Source organism: Ursus arctos, unplaced genomic scaffold (genome assembly GCF_023065955.2).
Source record: "Ursus arctos isolate Adak ecotype North America unplaced genomic scaffold, UrsArc2.0 scaffold_28, whole genome shotgun sequence".
Lineage (NCBI taxonomy): Eukaryota > Metazoa > Chordata > Mammalia > Carnivora > Ursidae > Ursus > Ursus arctos.
This window is the reverse complement of record NW_026622963.1, coordinates 33,185,686-33,191,685: the sequence shown is the minus strand read 5'-3', so window position 1 is coordinate 33,191,685 and position 6,000 is coordinate 33,185,686. Positions and strand designations below refer to the sequence as shown.

The 6,000-nt window shown below is 51.7% G+C and overlaps 1 protein-coding gene across 1 annotated transcript in view; it reads left to right on the top strand.

The window, feature by feature from the left end:
• The first annotated feature begins 5,156 nt into the window (after positions 1-5,156).
• Positions 5,157-6,000, top strand: part of KIF7 (kinesin family member 7) — a 33,310-nt gene continuing 32,466 nt past the window's right edge. The window contains exon 1 of the mRNA XM_044388405.3: positions 5,157-5,311. The gene's annotated coding sequence lies outside the window, so the exon portion shown is untranslated. The remainder of the gene's footprint in view (positions 5,312-6,000) is intronic.

Genomic DNA, 6,000 nt, shown 5'->3' with positions numbered 1-6,000 from the left:
TTTTCTTTCCTCAGGTCGCCTCACAGGCCAAGATGGCTGCTCCAGCCCTGGCCTTCAACTCCATTTTCCAGCCACAGAGAAGAGACATGGGGGAAGGAAAAATTATACACATTACTTTGCTTATAACTAACTGGACAAAATTTAGTCACATGGCCACATGTAGCTAAAGAGGAGGCTGAGAAATACAGTCTTTATTCAGAGTGGCAATGCATTTAACTAAAATCGGAGGTCTTAAAAGGATGGGAAGTGGATCCTGGGGGTAGGGGGCAACTTGCAATCTCTGCCACACCACTCTCCTGTCAACAGACATTTGGATTGTTTCCATATTTTTTAAAAGTAGGCTCTATGTCCAATGTGGGGCTTGAACTCATGACTCTGAGGTCAAGAGTCACATGCGCTAATGACTGAGCCAGCCAGGCACCCCTCCATATTTCTATTATTCCATAATTTTGGCAGTGAACAATCTTATGAGATTCTTGGGGACTATGACCGAATGGGATTCCTAAGTCACACAGTGTGTGTATTGTTCACTAGATATTGCCAAATTATCCTCCAGCATGGTTGTTCTGATTTACATTCTCACCGTGGGGCTCCATCCCATGACTCAGATCATGAGCTGAGCTAAAATGGGGGGGGAGGTCGCGCCTGGGTGGCTCAGTTGGTTAAGCATCTGCCTTTGGCTCGGGTCATGATCCCAGGGTCCTGGGATTGAGCCCCGCATCGGGCTCCCTGCTCATTGGAGAGTCTGCTTCTCCCTCTCCCTCTGCCCTTCACTCCCCGCCCCCTCCACTAGCTCTCTCAGGCACTCTCTTCTTTCTCTCTCAAATAGATAACTAAAATCTTAAAAAAAAAAAAAAATCAAAAGTTGGTTGCTCAACTGACTGAGCTACCCAGATGCCCCTGGAATCAGCTACTTTTAATAGGGGATGGTGATAGAACCTAGAGTTTGAACGCTAAGGGGTGCATACCTGATTGCATACCTGATTACATACCATGTGTGTATCGGTGATAGACAAAAAGGCATTGCACAACCACTAGTAAGAGCGAGAAAAAAGGTATTTCTTTCCAAAGTCATGAATTCACATCAGTGAACTAACATCACAAAATTCTCTCAAAATTGTATTACAACAAAAAAGTTTTAATTTTATTTTCTTTAAGCTTAATAACTATAATTCTAATTCTAATTGTACCTCCTTCTCCTAAATATGAGGTTTCACAAATTAATACCAACTTTTGTTACATTTACATGTATGAAGATCCAAGTTTCGTTCCCCGCTTTTTCACATTACGAGTCTAAATGAATTGTTTTGACCATTATGGTAATAGGCCTTCTCCATTATCATTCCAGCTCAGGACCCCAGCTCCTTTAGAATATTCGGGACCAACAATGTCATTGTACAGCATGTCAGACGACACTGGGGTTGCATTGACTTTTCACAAATGGGTGAATTTTTAGTCTTTCCTTAATTACTTTTTTTCCTTAATTGAGTTCTATATCACAGGAAGTGTTGCAGCTTCTAGCAGCTTCTGACAGATAGATGCCTGGTAGCTGAATGAGGATCCTTCGTGATATGTGAATAGTTGAACAGCCTCTCTTATCTCTGAAAATTCTAGGATGTGGTTGCGGATGACTTCCTGTCTTAGGGTTCTCCAGAGAAATAGACCCAACAGGAAGTACATAAATATGTATCAATAAGAGGTATATATACAGAGAGATTCATTAGAAGGAATGAACTCACACAGTTAAGGAGGCTGGCAAGTCCTCGGAGCTACAGGTTGAGGCAGCAAGGTGGAGACCCAGGAGAGCCCGTGGTTTGGTTCGAGCGCAAGCCTGAAGGCCCAAAGTCTGGCAGCCTCAAGACCCAGGAAGAGCCGATACTCTGTTTGAGTCTGAAGGCGGGATAAAAGCCAAAGTCTCAGTTCAAGGAAAGTCAGGCAGGAAAACTCTTATTTGGGGCAGGGTCAGCCTTTTGGTTCTGTTCAGATCTTCACCTGATTGGATGAGGCCCACCCACACTAGGGAGGGCGATCTACTTTACTCAAAGTTCACCAATTTATATGTTACTCTCACCAAAAACACCCTCACAGAGACGTCTAAGGTAATGTTTGACCACATATCTGGGCACCCCATGGTCCAGTCAAGTGGATACATAAAATGGACCGTCACATTTGCCAACACCATGCAGACCCATCTCATGTGCATTTTCTAAGCCGTCCTAGTCTTCCCACCCTTTTGCCAGTGGTTACTTCCCAGACAGCAGCCCTAAGCCATGTGGTACAAGAGATGTGAGGGAAGGCCACTCTTTGGGCTCCCGGGAAAAGTTCCTTTGATCCAAAGAGGGCCCCATGATATGGTGCTCTCTTCCTCCTCTGGATGTTTTATGGTTGAAGGTGATGGCCAGAGAAATGGACAAGCCAGGTCCTCTGTCACACTGCCACTGACTCAACCTGCCCCAGAGCCTCCTCCCTGTTGTCTTTCAGCTGAGATAACGAACAGCCTTATTGTTCAAGCCACTTCGAGTTGTGGTTTGTGTACTTCGAGTTGTGGTTTGTGTTCCTTGAAGCTGAGGGCCTCCTAATATAGATCTATCCAAAGACGCTGGGCAGTTTCTACAGCCTTAATTGCATTATGACAGGCAGTCTTGTGTATACATAATAAATTTTGTTACTACATCGGAGTTCAATTTTTCTAAGGACATTTAACGTGACAAATATGTTTCCAGATTTTAATTAAAATTCAACCATGTGTGGTGCTCCCAGTGCAACCAGTCTGTCAGAGGTCACGGAGGTGAAGACACCATGTCCTTGAGGTGGCAGGTGGACATCCCCTCTCACCTCTCCTGGTGCCAAGTTTCCCCTGGCAATGACTGCAAGACACAGCTCCATCTCACAAACGTTACAGTGTGACAAAATGTGAATCTTAGAACTGAGGAAGCATTTTTTTGATGTGGGGAGATCGACATTTCTACTGTTTTTTTTTTTGGGGGGGGTGGGACTGAGAGTACAAAACAGAGGTGACTGAAGACGGGACTCTGAGCTGAGGACAGGATGGCCTGGTATCCAGATGGGGGCCTTGACCTCTAAAGCATAAGATGCCATCAAGGGGATGCTGCTTTATTCTCCAGATACGTCCTAAGTGCCCTTCTGTCGCATTGTGCCTACAATATGAAAACCTGAGCCATAGCGATCCATATCCATATTTCCGCTAACGCAAAAAGGTTTTCCTTCCTTTCTTCAATAACTTCTACTAAAAACCTCTATGGAGCGACAGTGCCAGGCCGAGGGCCAAGGGAAAGACACACACAGGTAAATACGGCACACTCCTTTCAAGGACCTCTCAGTTTAGTAGGCACAATGGACAAGTGATAATATGTGTATTATACGTGTGTATAATATATACGTAGGTGCTTGTATATCGTGGGGCTGCAGTCTGAATGTTTGTGTCCCCCTGCAAGTTCATTTGTTGAAATCCTAACCCTCAAGGTGGGACCTTTGGGAGGTGATTAGGTCATGAGAGTGGAGCCCTCGTGCATGGGGTTGATGTCCATACAGAAGAGACCTCAGAGAGCTAGCTTATCTCTTCTGCCACAGGAGCACACTGTGACGTGGGGCCTCTGGGACATCAAGGAAGTGGACCCTTATTGGACATTGGATCTTCCAGGGCCATGATCTTGGACTTCCCAGGCGCCAAAACTTGAGAAATGTTTGCTGTTTATAAGCTGTCCAGTCTGTGCATCTGACATTTTGTTATATCAGCCTGAGTGGACTAAGACACCTAGAGAATAAGAGTTGGAAGGGCACCCCCCAAGACATTGACTGTTCTTACCTGCCTTCTTCATACATTGTGCTCTTTACTAGTATTATTCTTCTAATTGGCATGTGTTACAGGGACGGGGGTAACCAGTGAAGAGGCTCTGCAGTGGCCCAGATGGTGACTTGGGTGGCCAGGGGGCAGAGGACAAAGTGCTTTGCCTGGACTGGAAACTACAGAGGAGGGGGAGTCAGGGTTCAGTGGCGGACAGGCTGAGAGGAGGAGACAAGGATGGCTGGAGTGCTGGGGTGGACGGTGGGGGGCACACTGGAGGCGATGTGGGGGCAGTCCCTTGGGCTGCACCTGCCCAGGTAGATGCAGGATGAATACCTGGGCAAGGTTCCCACTAGCTGTTCACCTGGACTAACCTCCCTAACTGGAGTGGTTGGCTGAGAACTCTACAGCCTCACCTCCCAGTGGCCCCTTTCTGGGGCACTTGTCCCTCCAGGAACCTGAGGCTGGGTGGCCGTGCAATCTACCAATAGACCAGAGGTTCCCTTGCTCATTCTAAACTGGGGTCTTCCAAGCCAGAGGTGTGGGGCCAGGCCTTGTCAGGGCCCACCCTGGTGAGGCTCCCCCAGGGGCAGACTCTGTCCTGCTCTCTTTCTGGCATGCCAGGTCGCTGGTGGCTTCATCCATCCACCCCCTGGGTCACTCTGGGTCTTGATGGAGAAGGGGCACAGAGACGACTCTTTCTGGTGTGAGTGCAGAGGGTGCAGCCAGGGCCTGTTCATACAGGGTGGAGTGGGCCCCCAGCCCAATCTCGAAAACCTCCTGGGGGATGGATCCTTCTCCGCTTTAGAAGGGGTAGTGAAATCGGAGAGAAAAGCGGGATGGAGGCTTCCAGAGGATGGGGAAGGGAGAGCTTTGCTGAGCTTTGAGGGGGCGTAAGGAGTGCTGCGATGCGATACAGGGGTAGCAATGGCGGAAGGAGAGAAGGTCTGCACCTGACCTGAACGAATGAGTTCATGAACAAGCAGTAGATCTTTCCTCCGCAACTAGGGTTGGAAAATCCAAACTCCCCTCGCGGAGAGAAAAGTCTCCTGGTTAGTTTTCGTCTTCTCACCTGTTGCAACTTGCATTGTAAGATTTAGGTACCCCGCTCCACGAGCAGGTGGGCTTCTCCAGCTCGGGGCTTCGACCTTGGTGGTCGTGTCCCCAGAATTCCGCAAGTCTGCGCTGGAATCACAGCGCAGCGCCTGCAGCCCTGGATGGCACGGGGCGGGGGGAGGAGGGGGCGGTTGGGACGTGCGGCCCCGCCCCTCGGGTGAGGCCCCGCCCAATCCCCGCCCCTCCAGGTCCGGCCCCGCCCTGTCTGCGGACAGACTCCGCGGCGCCGCCCGGCTCGCGCCTCCGCCCCCGAGCGCCCAGGCGGGCGGAGTTGCGGGTGAGGGGCGGGATGTTTGGGGGGGCGGGGGTCCCGATGACGGCATCCGAGCGCGCCGCGTGGAGGCTCGAAGCCTGACTGCACCGCGGGGCACTGTGCTCCCACCCAAGCAGGTGGGTGTGGGCCCGGGAGGGGTGGAGGTCGAGGACGAGGTGAGGGGGGAAGCGCGCGCTCGCCCCCTCCCAGCGCAGGCGTGGGCCGGGTGGCGGTGGGAGAGCCACCTGGGGAGCTCTGACCGAGCACGAGGAGCCCCCATCCTTGCGTACCAGCCTCCTGGAGGCCCCTTTCTGGGCTGGCAGGAGCACCTCCTTCCCTGAGTAGGGGCCTGAGGCCAGCATCCCGGGCCTGGCCGGGAGGGGCGAGCGCCGACGCTGCGAGGGTCGGGTCCACGTTTGTAATCACTTTTCCAAACTCCGGGAGCTCCTGTCCCGTGCCCGCCTCCTCCAGCGCACCGGTGGAGTTGCCCGGGCGCCCTTGGTGCGCAGCCGAAAGCCGGGACCGCGCGGCGCTGGAAAAGCTCAGGGCGTGGGGCGCGGGGAGGCTCCCGCTGTACTGCGTGATAGTTAGCGCTGTGTCCCAGGGCCCGGCACCCAGCAGGGACTGGATGATTGCGTGAGGGAACGAACGAACCGTTACACTCGCTGAGAGAAGTTAGTGACAAATCGAGGGCTGTGGGCCCGGTGGGTAGGGGGTGGTGTGAACTGCGTTAAGAAGAGAATGGGGACGGGGAGTTTTCTGGATGCAGTTTCATCATCACTGCGGGGCAGCGACTAAGCGTCTGACCTTGTGCTGGGCTCTGGAG